At 51.0% G+C, this 17,982-nt stretch overlaps 1 protein-coding gene across 1 annotated transcript in view; it reads left to right on the forward strand.

The window, feature by feature from the left end:
- Positions 1–3,729: 3,729 nt before the first annotated feature.
- The window catches only part of SH3BP4 (SH3 domain binding protein 4), a 77,618-nt gene continuing 63,365 nt past the window's right edge, over positions 3,730–17,982 (forward strand). Inside the window, exon 1 of the mRNA XM_079783225.1 lies at positions 3,730–4,149. The gene's annotated coding sequence lies outside the window, so the exon portion shown is untranslated. The remainder of the gene's footprint in view (positions 4,150–17,982) is intronic.

Genomic DNA, 17,982 nt, shown 5'->3' on the forward strand with positions numbered 1-17,982 from the left:
GACTTCCCCCTGCATTTTATTGCCTACGCACAGGAGGTTCCCTAAAATGTCATTTGTCCTATGCGTGGAGTAGACACCACTAGAGAGGAGCCCACGCTCATGGCAAGATTGGGCAAGTGGAATTTGTGAAGTCTGAAGTTCACGTTCTTGCGCTGTCTCATCCACCCTTTTCCCTCAGGGCAGTGTGGGCCGCCTCTTGGTAAGTACTGTGGCTTGAAAAAGGACATTCCTGTGTATGGCTGGTATAAAGCGAGGGCCATTCTCTTGGGTTTTATGTGAACCAAAGAATACCTTATAAGTGTGTGTATGTGTAAACAATAATGACAACAGCTTATATTTATAAATGTATGTATGTACTGCATGCCCAGCACTACACTGAGCAGTCTGCAAGCATTACCTCATTAAATCCTTGCAAATATTGCACCCGTTTTAAGATGAGAAAACATCCAACCCTTAAGTAGTAGAGCTGGCCTTGAACCCAGTCTGTCTTTATTTATTTGTGCATGTGTATGTATATATGTGTATATATGCACACACTCATGTCACACACATACATATCATACACACATGCACACACACACTTAACATGCTAAGAACAAGGTTTTAGATAGACATATAACACACTGTTAACCATGAACTCTCGCAAGAGGGTATGAAATTGGGGTCAATGCTTATTTAATCCTTTACACACTTCTCTCATCATTTGGACCCTTGAAACAAACATGCATTATATGTGTACCTGAAAAACCAAGTTATTGATTTTGCTGTACATGTTCCCACTAGACATGCTTACTGAGTAATTGAATGTTGTGAATGTTATGAGTAGCTCATGTTTCTCCTTCTGTCTTTAGAAGGGTAGTTAATGAACACCGGTGGAAGGAGAAACCATGCCATCAACAGGGAGCAACATCTCGAGGCCTCTGTGCCTTCCAGAACACAGAAGACAAAATGGTCCATGAACAACATCCACTTCAACATGCCAGGCTGTTTCCCAGCTCTTACCGGCTTCCAGTGCAATTGAGCTATTGTAGTAAGAGTATAACATACTAGTAGATGTCTATGCTTATTTTTTTGTTTGTTTGTTTTTTTGCTACTCTCTTTAACCATTCTGACCTCCATAAATTCCTCTCCTAGGAAGTGGGCTGGCTGGTTTGAAGAAGCTCGCGGCACCACGATACCTAGTATTATTCATACAATTGTGGACACCAGGAGGCTTACTCTCTGCCCCCCAACCCTTCACACCTGGTAGGAGCTTCGGTTATTCACACTGTGCCCTGCATTCCCACAGCACTTTGTTCTCTGTGATTTTAATGTCTCCTCCTCCCTCCCTCAGTGGACTCAGCTTTTCCCAGGCTGGGCTCTGTCTTTGACTATTTTTGTTCTTTGCCCTTGCTCTCTGCACCAGTGTGCCTGCCTGCAAAGCTTTGCATGCTTTAGGACACTCGTGGTGCCTCCGAGAATTGTCTTTTCATACCTTTGTCCATTTTCTACGGCTTGTCCTCTGCAATGCTTTATCAGCATTTTTTTTAAACAGTGAGGATGTTAGTCATTTGGAACAGCAGCAATACTAGGAGCTAAAACTTCTTGAACACCAGTCTGTGCCAGGCCCTCTGAGCACTCACATGCTGCATTCATCTTTCATACTGATGTAGGAAACTGAGTCACAGGGGCAAAACAACTTGTCAGACATTCCAGTCCAGTGCTCCCAATTCAGTGCTCCTCATGTGCCCCTGTACAACCTAGGACCCCTGGGCCTCCACATGCTCCCCAGACACCCTCCTCTTCTCTGAGGTTTCTCTACCTGCCCCATTCAGGGGCACTGTCTCCTTTTAAAACCTGCAGTATACATTTTAGGGCTGTCAAAATACTATGATCAGAGCCATTTTTAAATGGAGCCAGATGCCTCAAATCTTTGGAATGTTAAACATGACAAAATAACCTTTGGACTGAGCCTAAAGCAACGCCGTATTCCAAAGAACTGTTTGCAAAGATAAGGAAGTTGTTATTATGACCAGTTGGGCTGATGAGTACTGGACTGGAAATTTTTTAAAAATGTGTTTAGAATTAACATCACTATGCTATGTTATCTGCACTAATAGAAACTTCTGTCTCCTCTTGATGTAATTGTTCCCCTTCTCTTGTTCATAAATACCCTTCGCCTGTCTCCTAATCAGAACACTATCTGGGCTTCTGTCTGAGTCAGTGTGGCCCCAAATAGCTATTCTTATTGATTTCAAATACATGCTGGGTGCCTCACTGTGAAAGGCCCCTTTATTTTTAGGCCAGCAGGGCTAATTATATCCATTTTCAGGAATTCAATGGTCCGCGCGTAGATGACACCAGAATCAGAACACCATTCTCCACCCTTCTAGACCCATGTCTCTGTCTCCCCGTGTCTCCTGAAAATTACACGACTTCAATTCCAGAGTTAGGAAGCAAGATGCCTCAGGTAAAGGGAGGTCTGCTTCCAAGGCAGAGGGAGCCTGAAAATAGAGGTCTGAATTTAGATTCACACGTTCCACGAGATCATGACACAGTACCTGAGGTCTGTAACAGTAACCTGTAACGTGTGAATATCTGCCTTAGGAGGTACGGTGAGGAAAGACTCCAAGGGCATCTAGCTCTGGACCTGACATGACAATTGTTAGCTTTTCTCCCCCCGAAGACCTGTGCTTCCCCCTGCTTTCAGTGTGCAGGGGGGGGGGGGGGGTCCTGCAGGAGGACCTCAGTCCCAAAGTGGTTGGAGCCCAACTTCTAGAGTGGCCTTGGGTCAAATTCTGGTTCCATCACTTTGCTGCCCTCGAATCAACCCTCCAAGGTTCAGTCTACTGAAGTGTAAAACGGGCTAATGAGAGTAGCCAAGTGTGGGATTTTCTGAGGATTAAGTGCGTCAGTCCATGGAAAGTGCTTACCACCCAGTAAGTGATGCGTTCATTTACTCAGCATTTATTGAGCACCTACTACGTGTTAGGCATGTTCTTGGCATGCGGACCCAGCGGTGCACAGGCCATCCCAAGTGTAAATGGTTGTGCCGGTATGTATTCCATCTGCATCCTGCTCAGCAGCAAGTTCTCCTTTGTAATTTTCAATGTCTGCCTTTTTTCTTGTTCTTACCTTTTAACTTTGCGTTTGCCCCCACAGCCCCGCACCTGGCTGCCTTGCACAGTCCTCAACAGAGAGTGCTGTGAGTGGTCGCAAAATTAGGCTCTATCCTCCGAGGCCGGGCCGACGCCCGCTTGGAGATCCCGCTTGGAGATCCGAATCTCACTCCGGGGACCTCGGAGAAGAGGTGAGAAGATGGGGATGCCATAGGCACAGGAGTGTGGCCAAAAGGTCTCCATGAAACAGCCAGGGACCACGATTCCAGGGGCGCCCTGCGTCCTGAAGCCCGCTCCCTGGCCGGCGGCGCCGGGAAGAGGAAAAGAATGAGGTGCCCAGGCGGGATCCCGCGGGAATCCTGAGACCAGGCGCCAACTGGCTCCCGGCGGCAAAGTGCCACCGCCTCGCTCCAGGTAACACGCCCGGCCCCGGCCTCCAGGAGGCAGCACCTCGACCTCGCCCCTGGCCTCGGGGCCGCCTGGGCTCACCCCCGCCCCTTGGCGATCGTCCCGCCCCCCTACTTGCTCACACCCTGCCCCCGGCCTCTGAGCTAGGCCCCGCCCTCCACGCTCGCCCCGCCTCCGACCTCCCTCCTCTCGGCCCCGCCCTCTTCGATCGTCCGGCCCCGCGCTCAGCTTGGTCCACACCCTGCCCGAGCATCTGGGCGGCCACCGCACCGTCCCGCTCACTCCGAAGCCGCATTCCCGGTCCTCTCGCCCGCCCCGATGCCTCCATAAGGCCTCGGGTCAGGCTCCTCCCCGGCCAGCGACCCCGCCCCGGCGCGAGACCACTCCTGCCGCTGGCTCCCGCCTATTCCCGCCCGGAGTACCGCCTCGCAAGCCCTGCCCCCGCCTCGGAGCCCCGCCCCGCCTCGGGGACCACCCTCAGCCCGCGGAGGCGTGGACCCAACGCTGTGGGCACTCTCGGAGGTCCCGTCCCCTCGCCTTCGCCGCGCGTTGGTTCCCGCGGAGCCGCGCGCGCCCCCGGCCGGACGAGCTCGCAGACCACGAGGAGAGCCGCTGGGAGCCGGTGGATCGCGATGCGAGCCAGGTAGGCAGGCAGGCAGGCAGGCGGGCGGCGCGCCAGGCGGTCCCCTGCAGGCGCTCCAACCCCGCGCCCGGCCTCGCTCCCGCGGCGCCTGCTCGGGGCTCAGCGGGTTTGCGCTCCTCTCGAGCGCTGATCGTTTCCCCGCCGCCTGAGTTCGGGGGTCCGTGTGTCCTGGCGGGGCTGGCGCCTGGAGGCTCCGGGAAGCCTCACGCACATTTTGGAGCTTCCCCGGGCTCCCGGAATCACCCGCACAGGGCAGGCGGGTCGGGGTTCCGGGAGCCGAGACGCACTCGGAGCCCCCGCCGTCGCCCGGCAGATCCCAGTTCTCCCGGCCCAGACCCTCTGTGGGGCGGCCCTGCGGGGTGGCCTACCTACTTCGACCATGGGGCACGAATGTGGGGGCTGCTCATTCACCTCCCGTGGCCATAGGGCGCCCCGAGGGCTGGAGGGTCGGGGCGCCCTCTCGCGCGTACTCTGGGTGGAGGGGAGGGCGCGCGGTCCCGGGTTAAACTTGCTGGTGACAATGCACATTTCAAGTTCGGAGAACCCTCGTTTTAGGATGGAAATGAAAACCCGGGTTTTCAGCTAGCCGTGCGGGGACCGAGCAGCCGCGAGTTGACAACGCTGGCGGCTGGCGGGCGGGGACAGCTGGGAGCGGCACGTTGTTCTCTGAGTGATGTTTCCGGGGAAGCCCGCTCCGCGGCGCGGGTTGGTGGTCTGTGGGATCCTCGCCTCGGAGTCCGGTGGCTCCTAGCCCTGGGCTGGCCCTGCAGCCGCGGGTCCAGGCCCTCTCCGGCCCTTCCCCGCGGTGTGGGTTGGCCGGAGGAGCGGCGGGGGGCTCTCTACGTGCGGAGAGCGTTGTGGAGCCTCGCGGATCCGGTGAGATTTTAAAAAGGGAACACTGGGCTGGATTTTATTCGTGCTGATTCTTTTCCAAGTTAGTGCAGCAACTTGGTACTGTGTGCTTATCAGTAGTAATAAGTTAGGACAACTTTTGCTCTGATCACAAAAACAATAAATGCTTTGGGTAGGAAACATGGAAATCAAGACATCTAAAACAGAAACCAACCCTTAGGTCTTCCAGCCTTTAATATTTATTCATCTTTATTGGGGTCACATGTTTGCAGATTTCATCAATAAGTTACAACTGGAGCCTCTCTACCCTAAATCTAAAGTAATCTCTCTCTGCGGCTCTTCCCTCCCAACCCTTCAAAATGTGATGGTGTCTGAGCACCGAAGTTTGGGGTTGATGGGCCTTGATTCCTGCTCAGCGGGCGCAGCTCCCTTCCCAGTGGGCGGTGTACTCCCTGCCTTCTGTAGGCCCGAGATGGAGAGAGGAGTGGTCAGCTTGGAACACTGGCTCAGACAGGATTGGCCTTGTGCCTCTCCCCTCCCCTGTGGTTTTGGTTCCTTGCCTTGTAAAAATGAAGGTAATGATTCTCAATCTGCTTCTCAGGCCACCATAAAAATTAATGGGTGGTTTGCAAAGCATATTGCCATTCTTGGATGGACAGCGGCTGTACTTTAAGGGGCTAGGGAGCATTTTGCTTGCTGTTCTGTGTTGCCATCATCATCAAATAAAGCAGTTTGCCTCCCACCTGGCCATCCTGATCAGGAGACAGACTCCAGGAATGTCCAGTGGATCGTAGAGAACCATCCTGGTACCCCAGAAAACGGGGGCCTTGGACAGAGACAGCACACTCAAACCCATCTCCCCTCTGCCTTCTTCTGCCTGTGGGCAAATGGGGAGAGGGTGAGGGGTCATTGATACTAAGACGGCCCCAAGTTGCACAGGCCTGATGCCTGTCCATCTGTGTATTGCTGAGGCCACCCTGGCAGGAGAGGGAACAGTTAGTTCTGGGAGAGAGACTTCAAAAGTGCACAAACCTGGCTTCCTCAGGGTTTGCTTTATGGCTCACTTGTTTACTTAATGAACAATGACCACCTCGGCTCTGCCTTGCCGCAGAAGCTTCTGTGAGCTCAAATATTTTTCCTGTTGTCCAAAGTCAAGAGCGCCACACTTCAGTGACCTCTGATAACAATTAGAAGGGCCTCTTGCCATTAGTTAATTTCAGGTATGAGAAGCCGGAGTGGGGAGAGGTGCCGCACAGGTTGCCTTTTGTTCCCCGAGAACAGAAACCTCGGGGGAAGATGGGAGATCCTCTTTCTGAGAACATCTCACGGGCTCCAGTTTGTCATCTGATAGTTTCATTTTTTTATTGTCGCTCCCACCAGCACTTGGATCTGCCCAAGGTCTAGTAGCTTATCCAAGCTCAGACACCGGGGGCTTCCGGAAGGACCCTGGAAGGGGGCTGGACAAGTTGCTGATAGTGCCCTTAGCCCAGCTCATTGTCTGGTAATGTGCTCTTCCTTATCTCGCTGTGGGGAGGAAGGGGAGGCTGGCGGGATTTTTTTCCTTTGCTGTTGTTTGTGAACTTGCTTTCTGGTCGGGCTGCCTGGAATTGTTTTCCTGCAGGCTGCTTGAACAGACCTCTTTCTTATTCTAATGTTGGTTTCTAGTCTGATAATAAGATATGCTAATGGTGCGTGGGGTTTTAATCCTTGGATCCCCGCCAGTTAAGTGTGGGAGGTGTGTGTGTTCACTCTTCTTCCTGGGGAGGAACCCCTCCCTCCCCGCCCCTGGCCTCCACCAAGCAAGCATAAGAGCTACCAGTTCACCCCTGATGACCTCATCCCCGCTCAGGGCAAGCCTCCCTGGCTCCCTGTTTGAGGTTCCAGCCTTGTTTTGACTGAGGAGAAGCTGCTGTTTAGCAAGTGGGCCTTGGGCCAGCCATGTGGGTTTCCCTTAACTTTGTTATTTTCAAATTCGACACCTGAACTGGGCCGTGTTGCCATTTTTCTTCTGAGAACTGGAGCCCAGTCCGTGGGATATTTTATTTCCTAAGGCCCTGGAGATGGGCAGTAGGACTTCTTTGTCCCGAGGCCGCTGCCTGACAACCCAGGTTTGGGAAAGGTCGCTGAGCCGGGGAAACAGACTTCCTAGAAGCGTGCACAGACCTGCTTGGCTCCGGCCCTCCAGGGTTGACACTCCGGTCTCCTGGGCCCCAGCTATGCGCACAATAGAAGCCCCATGTTCTGCCACTGCCCTCTGGAGGGGTGACAGAAAAGTAATTCAAACCCCCACAGACCCAGGGAACAATCCAGCTACTGACTCAGGATCTTCCCGGTCGCCTGAGTCTGCTGCTCCATGGGCCCCAGGGCTTCCCTGTTACATAACAGCACCTGGTGCGGGCAGGACCCGCGGCTCATAGGAAAGGATGCCAGTCTTCAGCCTTTAGAAGAAGGCAAGAGGATGCAGAAGGTGTTTCAGAAATGAAGGGTGTGTGTGGTGTGTTTTCAGGGAGGGAATGGTGAAGTCCCATATGTGTGCACAGCTTCTGGACCATCAGGTGAGCATATACCTTCCCAAACATCAGTAGTGATTTGAGGGAGAGAACGGTGAACTAAGTTCACCTAATTTAAATAGAGATTTGGAGTGTTTTAAGGGGAAGAAATCAGTATCGCTTGCTAAGGGTTTACGATGTACCAGGCCCTGTGTGCACGCTTTGAAAGCCTCCCCAAAACAACGAGAATTTAAGTCGCTCCTCCAACGTAACAGTCCATTCAGTAAGCGCTTGAGCTGGGACACGAACCCCCGAGTCAGCTTGATCTCCCAGCTCACGTCTTCCAGGGAGCTGAAACTAAACAAGCAGCTGTCTGTCACATATTTTTGGTAGCATTTAGGCATGAAAGGAGCAGAGTGCCTGCTTCCCTTACACCATGATTAAAAAAAAAAAAAAAAAAAGCTAGATGAAATCTTTAAAATCTGTGAAATTTTTTCAGCCTGAATGGAAGACAGCCAGTTTATACCTTTGTTCCTGGGGGTCTGTGCTCACCCTGTCTGCAGGGTAAAGCTTGATTTTTTTTTTTTTTTTTTTAGAAGACTGTGGTTTTGAAGTTGGGATAACTCAGCACCTGCTATGAAGTTTTTCCTTGCACCGTGAATGAGGTCACTAGAATAAGATTATGGGGAGGTTGATAAGTAAATGTAAGATAAGGGTTCCGCCTTCCCCTTTACAATTTCAGAAATGACATATTACTGAGATTATTCTTATCTGCTCAGTAAAAACTAGTCTCCGGGGAACTCTGCTGAAGCCTGTTAGCCCAACTCTTCTGAACAGATTGAAAAGAATACTTTCTGCAAAAACGGTTCTGTGGTTCCGAATTCTTATGTCCTTTCCTCTCTTCCCTGTCTCGCTATTCTGTGCGATTTCGGAAAAGCCTGCCTGGTTCTTCAGAACATGGAAGCCTACTAAAGTCTGCAGGCCTGAATGGAATACAAATGTTTCCTTTTCTAGCTTCTCCAATGTAGGAGGTCCTGAGCCTACCCTGTGCCACTGCAGAGAAACCTGCTCTTTGAGGGGGAAAGACAAAGAGCCTTGATTGTAGCATCTGCCAATTACTGGGTGTAAATACTCCCACCATGGCTGACTTCAAGCTACCAGTGCTGGGGCTGCACATTACTAAATATGCAACAATCTGTGTGAGCCAATAAGAGCTGATTCAGCTTACCTTTCTTGGACCTAGCCCACCTGCCCAAGCCCCCTCATTCGATGAATGAAATGGTTGGCTGGCTTCTGCTTGGACCATGTCAGCCTAGTTGTGTGAGAGGAGAGAGAATTTGGGTCTCATTGAGTAGCCTGTTTTGGCCAACAAGAGTAAAGTGGTTTAAAACTCAGAGCACACATTGAAATCACCTAGGAATTAAAATAAAATTTTTTAAACCTTTGCTGCCTCCTTCCCCTTTGAATCAGAATTTCTGAGGGTGGGGCTCAGACATGAGTAGTATTTAAAAGCTCCCCCAGTAGAGCCCTGGCCTGGTGGCTCAGTTGTTTGGAGCATTAACCCATATACCAGGGTTCAGATTCCTGGTCAGGGCACATGTCTAGGTTGCAGGTTCTATCCCTGATGTGCAAGGCAACTGATCGATGCTTCTTCCCCCCCCCCCCCCCCCCCACACACACACACACACTAAAATCTAAAAAAAAATTTATATATTCTTGGGTGAGGATTAAAAATGATAATAATATAATAATAAAAGCTCCCTGGTAGAATCACCATTCTTATGTCTATCCAGGGTTGAACTCCACCCACAGGAAATTTGAGAAAGTGTCAACGTAAGACGTATCCAAACTATAAAGAGTTTTGATAAGGATTTATTGGAGTCAAACTGAGGACATTGCCAGGGACCACCATCTCAGATGCTCTGGAGAATAAGTTTGCAGTGTCTTTTACGCATTTGGAAGTAAGAAAGGAATGGAAGGAAGATGATGTGGAGGTGGAAGAAAGCAAGGCAGGGATTGGATTACAGGATAGTTGAGATGATTATGTGCTCTCTTGAGGGTGATGCTTCCAGGGATCTGAAGAAGAGGCATTTCAAAAGTGTTGTGAACCCTGAAGGGGGTGGGGAGACACACTAAGAAGGGCTCCTGTTGGCTAACTGGGCTCAATTTTCACAAAGCAGCCATTTCTGCACAGGGCCTCTCATGCAAACTGCACTTCAGGGAGAGGCGACTGCCTGCCTGCACCTTGTTCCTGCCATCTGAGCCAGCCCTTATAAAGGTTTCCTGGAGTCCTGTTTCAGCCAATAGGACTGAAGCTTTATCCGTTTCCTTCTTCACTGCACCCCAAGTTGGAGATTCCTGTTGGTCAATTGGCACTAATGACCATCGGTTGACAATGTGTTAACCTAGATCAGTGATGGCGAACCTATGACACGCGTGTCAGCAGTGACACGCATAGCCATTTCTGATGACACGCGGCCGCTGAGGCGGCCGCATGCCGAGGATGAAACATTTGCGAAATAATGTTTTTTTCCTCAAAGTGACACACTACCCGAGTTATGCTCAGTTTTTTGGCGAAGTTTGGCACACCAAGCTCAAAAGGTTGCCCATCACTGACCTAGATGCACAGAAATAATGGACAGGGCTTGCTTAAGGCAAGTATATATCTTTCTATATGCCTGGGGTGTAACTACCTACCATTCCCTGGCCAGTTAGTGGCTACCCACCATGACCTGGCCAGTTAGGAGTTTATGATCAGAGAAACCTGCGAGTTTATAGTTTGGCCAGATATAGTACACAGCTCCTTTTTCGGTTCACAAGAGGTATTTTGGGGCCAGGCATGGCAGACCCTGTGTTTGACATCAAGAAGTTGAAATTTCCCTCGTGGAGCCTGGGAGCATTTTCCAGCTTTGAGTTTGAGGACTAGGCAGGCAGAGACCTGGATCTTCCCAGTTGCCAGTTGTCAGTCTTACTCCGGTGGCCCTTTCTCTCCACGCTGCTGGTCCGCGTACTTGCTGTGCCTCGGTTGCAGCTTCTGGTCTAGCTCGGAGAAGGGTCTTGGTGGAAGAAGGGGTCTGGATGAAGCAAGGAGATGGCTTCTTGGGTGGGCTTGGCTGATCTTGGATGTTAAAGCAGAGAGCCAGCGTCTAGAGGAGCCCCCCAGAACCCCCAAGTGAAGAGAGGAGGAGCTCGACACTAAGGACTTTTTGTAACAGTCCTTCAGCTTGGTGGCACACACAAGCTGATTATTTTTTCTCTGCATAATTAGCAGTAACATTATTTTAAAACGTGAAAGCTTTCTTTGGAGGCAGGGCGCACATGGGAAGCGAGTGTCATTGAACTTCTGAGCCAGTAAGAAGTGACAATAGGTTGACAGATCTGGGACTAGGAAGAGGCAAGCAAGGCCCCTAGGCTGCAGAACTTAAGGAGGTGTGCACATGCAGGGGCTGCCTGTCTGGTCAGGGAGGAACCGATGGGGAGAGAGTGGACTCAGGGCTCCTCCCCTCAGAGCTGGACCCGGCAGTATGGAAGAGCGCACTGGAGATGTGAGCGTGAGCAATGGGGCCTGGGAGCACACTCTGGTCAGCCCCTGGAGCTGGGGCAGGAGGAGTGAAGCAGCTGGAGGTGTGTCCTGAGGCCAAGGAGGAGAAAGTTGGGGGAGGGAGCCCGACACAGACAGACAGTTCCTGGTACTGAATGATCAGACACTGGGGACCACTGGGGTTTGATTGTTAGAGCTGTGTGATTGCGGGAGTGGGAAACTTCTAGAAAAAAATAGAGAACACAGCATAGGCCACAGAGAAGAAGGTTAGTGATAAAAGAAGTAAGGTTGCCATTGGAGGGCCCAGGAGGGACCAGGAGGGACCAGGGTTGGGATGGACCCGCTGACTGGGCGGGTGACCAGAGAGGGGTGTGAGTGGTTGTCCTCAGGAACTGGCTTCAGGCCTTCCCCAAATGCCTTTTCAAGTTGTACATCTGCCGCTTGTTTTCCGCACCCTCTGTGGGAGGCTAGCTGGGGGCCTTGTTTGTTCCTAAGACCCAGTTCCCTAATGCTCCCTGTCGGGGAACCCTTCCCGGTTCCCCCAGGTCAGGGGCTAACCACTGCTTCCCTGCATGCCTGTCGCCCCCCAGGCAGGCGCTGCATGCCCTTTACCTCCGAGTCCTCAGTGCAGACAGCTCATCTCAGGAATGAAGGTGCTGGCAGGGGAAGAGGGGCTGGCCAAGGTGACAGCTTAGGGCGGCGACTTCCCAAAGAACCCTTCAGCGACAGCGCTGATATTTTCTTCTTAGACATCCTAACAGTTTAAAACTTACAATACGTAATTTCTGGCCTATGAATAATCATCAGCTTCCTTGGAACTGCTGTCAAGGGGCTGTCCCATGCTTCTGTGCCATTTAATTTTTCATTCAGCCAAGCTTACCCGGCTTCCTTTACCCACCTTTATGGTTTTGCTCTTTTTGAAAGCATTTGAAATTTTAATAGGTTTAGGATACAAAGAAGGAAATGGAATATCTAAAAATGCACGTACTTTTAAACATTTAGAAATTACCGGTGGTTGCCCTAGCCAGATTGGCATAGCGGTTAGAGTGTCAGCCTGCGGGCTGAAAGGTCCTGGAGTCCATTCTGGTCAAGGGCGAGTACCTCGGTTTCAGGCTTGATCCCTGGCTCTGATTGGAGCCGGAGGCAACCAATCGTGTCTTTCACATCCATGTTTCTCTCTCTGTCTCTCCCCCTCTCTTCCATTCTCTCCAAAAATCAATGCAAAAAAATATCCCTGGGTGAGGATTAACAAACAAACAAACAAAAAGAAATGACTGGTGGTGCCAGATATTTGCACGTGTCCCGCACATAAATGGGAAAGAAGGGTACGGTGTTCAGCCTGAACTGGAAGTGCTCGTTAGAGGTCATTTCTGTGAAGTGTTGGGCCCAGGACCTGTGACCAGAGTAGCTCCGCAGACGGGGCGGATGGTGGTGGGGAGTGAAGACAGTAGTCTGCTGTGGTCTGGCCTCACTTTCCCTCCCCGTCACCCCGTGGTCTGGCCTCACTTTCCCTCCCCGTCACCCCGTACCAGACATCCCCTGGCAGCGGCTGTGGGGTTTCTTTTTCCCTGTGGTTTCAGAAATCAGTGCTTCGGGTGTTCGCAGGAGAAAGCCCTGTTTGGCTCTTGTACTGGTTGGCAGCCGCTGGGAAGCTCACGTTTATGGGAAACCAGAATTTCGAATTTTGGTCACATTTCAGGCCTATGTCTGAGTGACATCACAGGAGCTCTGTCACTGGCTGGATATAAAAAATGATTCTATTTAGTGCCCCCTCCCCCCCCCCTTTTTTTTTTTTTTTTTGCTTATATTTTGTTATAACCACCCATGATTTGGGACTGTTCAGCTAGGGGAGAAGTAAGTATACGTTCCCAGAGACAGACCGGGGCCTGTTTAGTGTAGAACCTTCTCGGCTCCACAGCCAGGGCTGCGACAGTCAGTCCTGGGGAGGGGACAGCTGCCAGGAGTTCTTATTCTCCAGGCGGAACCAGGGACTCGTCTGTCTCCTCACTTACATTTTATTCTTAAATATTTCAAGAGTCTGAGAAAGTCATGTTTCAGATAATTTGGCATTTAGATAGATGCTAATCTCTCAAATGTAGTTACTATTTGGGGATACACACCTGAAATACACACCTTCACCTTTTCACAGGGACGTTTCCGTGGCTTCACGTGTTGACTGGGCTTTTCCTCTGTGTCCCTGTGCCCGAGGCTTCTGGAAATGGCTCTTTCTTTTCAGCCAGTCAAATGTGAAACAACCCCGTGTGCACAACTGAAAGTCATCATATTTGATTCCAGGAAAGTCCTAATTAAGAATTAAGTGACTCATCACCCATTATGTTCTTCCAACATTGTGTTTTATATCCAGGCCATTGTTAGGGAACAGACATAGCTGGAACGAAGTTGTCACCAGCTGGACTGCGGGGGAAATTCCTTTTCTTAGTGGGGTCTCCGGTGGCTCATCCTTAGGACCTGTTTTCTTTCTGGTGGCATCGAAGGCTTCTCAGTGCCACACACCTGTCTGTGTTTGCATCTGTGGCTTCTGTTTACTTCTGGTTTTGACCCGGAGCAAGTTTTTGGGCTTCTCCGAGCTCAGCTTTCTGATCTCTGAAATGGTGATGGTGCTCCTCACCTCCGGGCTGGGAGATGGACTGTGGGGACCGTGGACTTCACCACACCACCCCTGCCTGTCCAGGGAGCCCCTCGTCACCGTGGCCTCTTCTGAGCCTTGTGCGCACTGTAGATTATTCTTAAGTGTTGAGTAACTATTATTTTTTTTAATGTGGTGCCATCTGAATTAAACAGGAGTGCAGGATTTGGATATTTTTAGGTGTTCCATTTGACCTTTAAAAAGTGTACAGGCGCAGACTAGCAGCATGATGCATTGGTGTCTAAATAGGGGTTAGGATCCCCAATCCTTGCCCCGTTTCTCCAAGTCCTGGGAGCAGGAGAGGTGTGGGGATGGAGTAAGCAAGGTGTGTCCCAGCCCCAGACCTGGGATGGGGTGTGGCTCTGGCTGGTAGCATGGTGGGGGGGGGGAGGGACCAGCAGCCAGCCCCTCACTGGAGGCCTCTGTGTGCAAGGAGACCTGCTTTGCCCTTGGGGGGCGGGGTGGGGTTGGGGAGGGAGGTGAGAAGCATGTTGTGGTCCATAGAAGTACTTTCTAGGTATATGCATTGTTTGGGGACTAGTTTCTTATGACTTCTTTCCTTTAAATCCCATCCACTTAAGCCTTTTTTAAAAAAAAAATTATTGAAGAAATACTCATCTTAGAAACATTAGCAAATGCAAAAGGAAAATAAGTTTGTATCAGTGAAACTCTGCCGCCCACAATAACCGCTCCGGACATTTGACATGTAAATCTAGACTTTCCAGACAAAGCCAGGGTGGTGAGGACCGTGTGCACTCAGCCCGGAGTCCTTCAGTAAGTATTTGTCCAGTGAATACTACACTTTTCTAAAACTGCTTTATACCTCAAATTGCTGCTAACATATTTCCAGGTGAGTAAGTTCAGACTTCCTGTCAGGCTTGTAGGGAATGCACCCTCCTTATTTAAGAAGTCCTTGTTCATGGACAGTTTCCAGTTACTATGAAATTATAAATAGCACCACAGTGACCATCTTGAGATATCTTTCCATGCCTGTAAGTTTCTTTTTGAAACACACACACACACACACACACACACATATTGCTTTTATTGGGCTTAAAATCTGTACAGAACTAATTATATGGACTGTTGGGTGAGTCTATACTCACTACTCAAGAAAGCCCCCCCCCAAGGAGTGATGCAGGGAGTTTTTTCATATCTTGAATGAACTTTGGTGAACTTGTACATGTGTCTTGGACTCGCTGGCACCCCTTTTGGGGGAATTCATTTCTGATTGTCCAAATCCTAACATGCTCTGTCTGCACTGTGAGTTTTTGGGTGGGGTTGGGAGGGCACCCCTCAATTTTAGGAGGCACATATACACGCCAGTTTCAGGAACGTTGAAACACGGGGGAAACGTGTGTTTTAGAACACGGGAACTGTTTCTGTTGGGAGGTCCTCAGGGCCCACTCCCTCCTGGGAAGACATGAGTGGTTTCAGCGTCAGGAACGGTCATTGCCAGCTCCCAGGTCATGTCCCCGTGGATGGCAGGAGTGACCTGTGGGGTTGTGTTCCTATCAGCTGTGAGTGGACTGCAGTTTCAGCTGGCTCAGGGCAATGGCGTAGACTGGATTTTCAGAGCCTGCAGGTTCGTGAAAAGTGCTCAGTACCTCCCGCTGGGGACAAGGCTGTGATTTTTATTTCACTGCGGTCTGGTGTCACAGGACGTCTCCGTTCTGGCAGGAGGGGAACTCAATTACGGGCGGAAGATCTTCTGGCCTGTCTCCTGAGCGTGGTCTTGGCACCGGCGGCATCCTGAGTCATTGTCCACCTATTGGCACATGAGACAGCACTTTGGGGGCCATCAGGACACCAGGAGATTGCCCATTCGCTCTGGTTATTTGTTCTGGAGTGCCAGGCCCACCTCAGGGAGTTTGGGGGGCCGGAGCCCCTAGACCGGGCCTGATTGCTGAGCCCTTTTGTAACTCTCTGGGACACAACCCTGGTCCTCTTCTCCTCTTTCTGATTAGTTCTTATGTGACTTCAACTCCTTTATTCCGTCACCCTCGCTGAGCCGCTGCGTGCCAGGTGGGGGGATGGAGAAACCACTAGAGACAGCCTCTGACTGGGGAGGTCAGGGTTCACGGGGTGTGCTGGGGGGGCAGACTCCTCAAAGTAGCCCCACTAAGTGGGGGGACGTGAAGAAATTGTGTGGTGCAGGCAGGGGTCTTGGGCGTGACGAGTGATTGGGTAAGTGCAGGCGCCCCAAAGAGGTGACCACTTTCTGGCCATGGGACAGTTAGGTGGCTGGATGGCAGGTCCTCTGGGCTGCAGTTGGCTTTGAACTTGCATCTCGGGGCACTGGGGAGCCTTGATGAAATGTGCCAGCATGATTTGGAAGGGGCCAGGAAGGGGACCTGATGCACCACACCTCATTCTGACTGGGTCCCCTCCTCACAGTCTGACACCCCCGGCGCCTTGGGGTCCCGGGACCCCACTGTGTGGCCCACAGTGATGCCTCTCCCTCGTGGCCTGTTGTGAGAGGCTGGTGAAGTCATCTGATTAAATGGCCCCTCTGCACAGTTTTAAGAGTTACCTTTATTTAAAAAGGACACGTTGGAAACTGAGCCACCTGTCGGATTATTAAGGGAGTCAAAGCATTTTTATGTTTTAGAAAGGAAAAAGGTATTAGGAAGATATGGAGATTTCCAGGTAAAACAACATCGGAGGGACCCAGTGCGATGGATCGGAGTGCCTCTCCCTGGTCACCGGAGCCCCTGACTGTCTTTGAGGCTAACCCCAGGCCACAGCACACGGGACAGCAGCCCGGATGAGTCCTGGTGTTCCTTGTCGGGTTCTGAAACTCATCAGGCTGGGGGTGTGTGTGTGTGTGTGTGTGTGGGGGGGGGTGTTCTATTCTGCCCTCCCCCTCTCAGCCCCACTCGAGCTGCTGAGAGGTGGCAGCTTTGCCGGCCGGCCAGCGGATTTCTGTGTTTAACCCACATGAACCTGCGAATCCCATGTCCACTTCAGTAGAACCTCTGCTCTGGGAGGACAACCAGCTGTCCTCACGATACTCAGAATAGAGTCATGACGACATGGTTAAAAGGACATAGCTCCGAGCTGGAAAGTGATGTCATAAGCACGCTCTATTGTCATTAGAGAAAATGTCAAGGAACTGGCTGCCGATTAAATTGGGAGACTGATGATTATTCTGGGAAAAAGCGGGGTTATTTCCATGAGCAGGGAAAGGGAGAGAAGAGCAGTGATTCCTTGGGGAGCGGTGGGTGGGAGGCTGCAGGGAACAGGTAAGGCATTCAGGACAGACTCTGATTTACGGCTTAGATGATGGTACATTGGGCTCTACGGGAAAACTGGAGCCGTGACTTTGAATGTGTCAGGTTGCTTGTGGTTTTCCTTTGCCTTCAGATGTTGTTGCTGGGAATTGCAAGTGGAGGGTCAACAGAAACGGCCTTGTTGTTTGGGTGTGAAGATTGGCAGGCAAGGTTTGGGCGGTGTCTCCCGCCCCCCACCTCTCACCCCCCACCCTCTATATTGACTGTAACAAAACACAGTAAACTGTACATTGTAAATGTTTGGGGAGAAAAGAGGAGAAATGGTAGCTAATATTTGTAAAGCGCCCACAGGCAGTCACTATACTGGGTCCCTTGGCTTTGGTGACCCCCATGAAAAGCAGGTGGTAAGTGGCCTTGTTCACGTCAATGGTGAAGCTGAAGCCAAGAGGATGGTTTAACGTGTCCATGGGCAAGGTGAGTGGAAAATACCAGGGAGTAAACTGTTCACGTGGAGCTTATGCCTGGATACTAACTTAGGGGTTCTTTACTCCAAACCTTGAGTGCCAGGCTTCCATGGGCAGTGGTACCAAGGTGCATACCTGGACTAGGAGGGTGGCACCACTCAGGTCATTAAAAATGACAGGAAACCAGGCGTTTCACTGACGGGCATCCTTCGTGAGCGTTTCTCTGATCAGTGCTGCCATGGAGGAACTCCCACCTCCTTCCCCTGCGACATGTGTTTCAGACACGGCATCGCGTTTTGAACGTTTTGCTGACTTCCCATCCTACAGTGGAGGATCCCTGTGCCTTCGACTCCCGTAGTTCCTTTGAATAATAAGGATACTCAGAAACCTCGGAAATGAAGTCGTGGCAAATAGTCCTGGTGTCAAACTGATGTGAACATCACCTGTCTGGCAGAGAGCGGATAACCACTCTGCTTAATTAAGCTAACCCTGCACTTGGTAATAGAAGTATCAGAAAATACGGAATCTAAGAGATACATTCTGCTTCTGATGATCACAGCTAGGATGTCGGTAGCGTTTGCTCTGTGACATCCAGTGTCTGCACTTT

Source organism: Cnephaeus nilssonii (assembly GCF_951640355.1).
Source record: "Cnephaeus nilssonii genome assembly, chromosome: 10".
Classification (NCBI taxonomy): Eukaryota; Metazoa; Chordata; class Mammalia; order Chiroptera; family Vespertilionidae; genus Cnephaeus; species Cnephaeus nilssonii.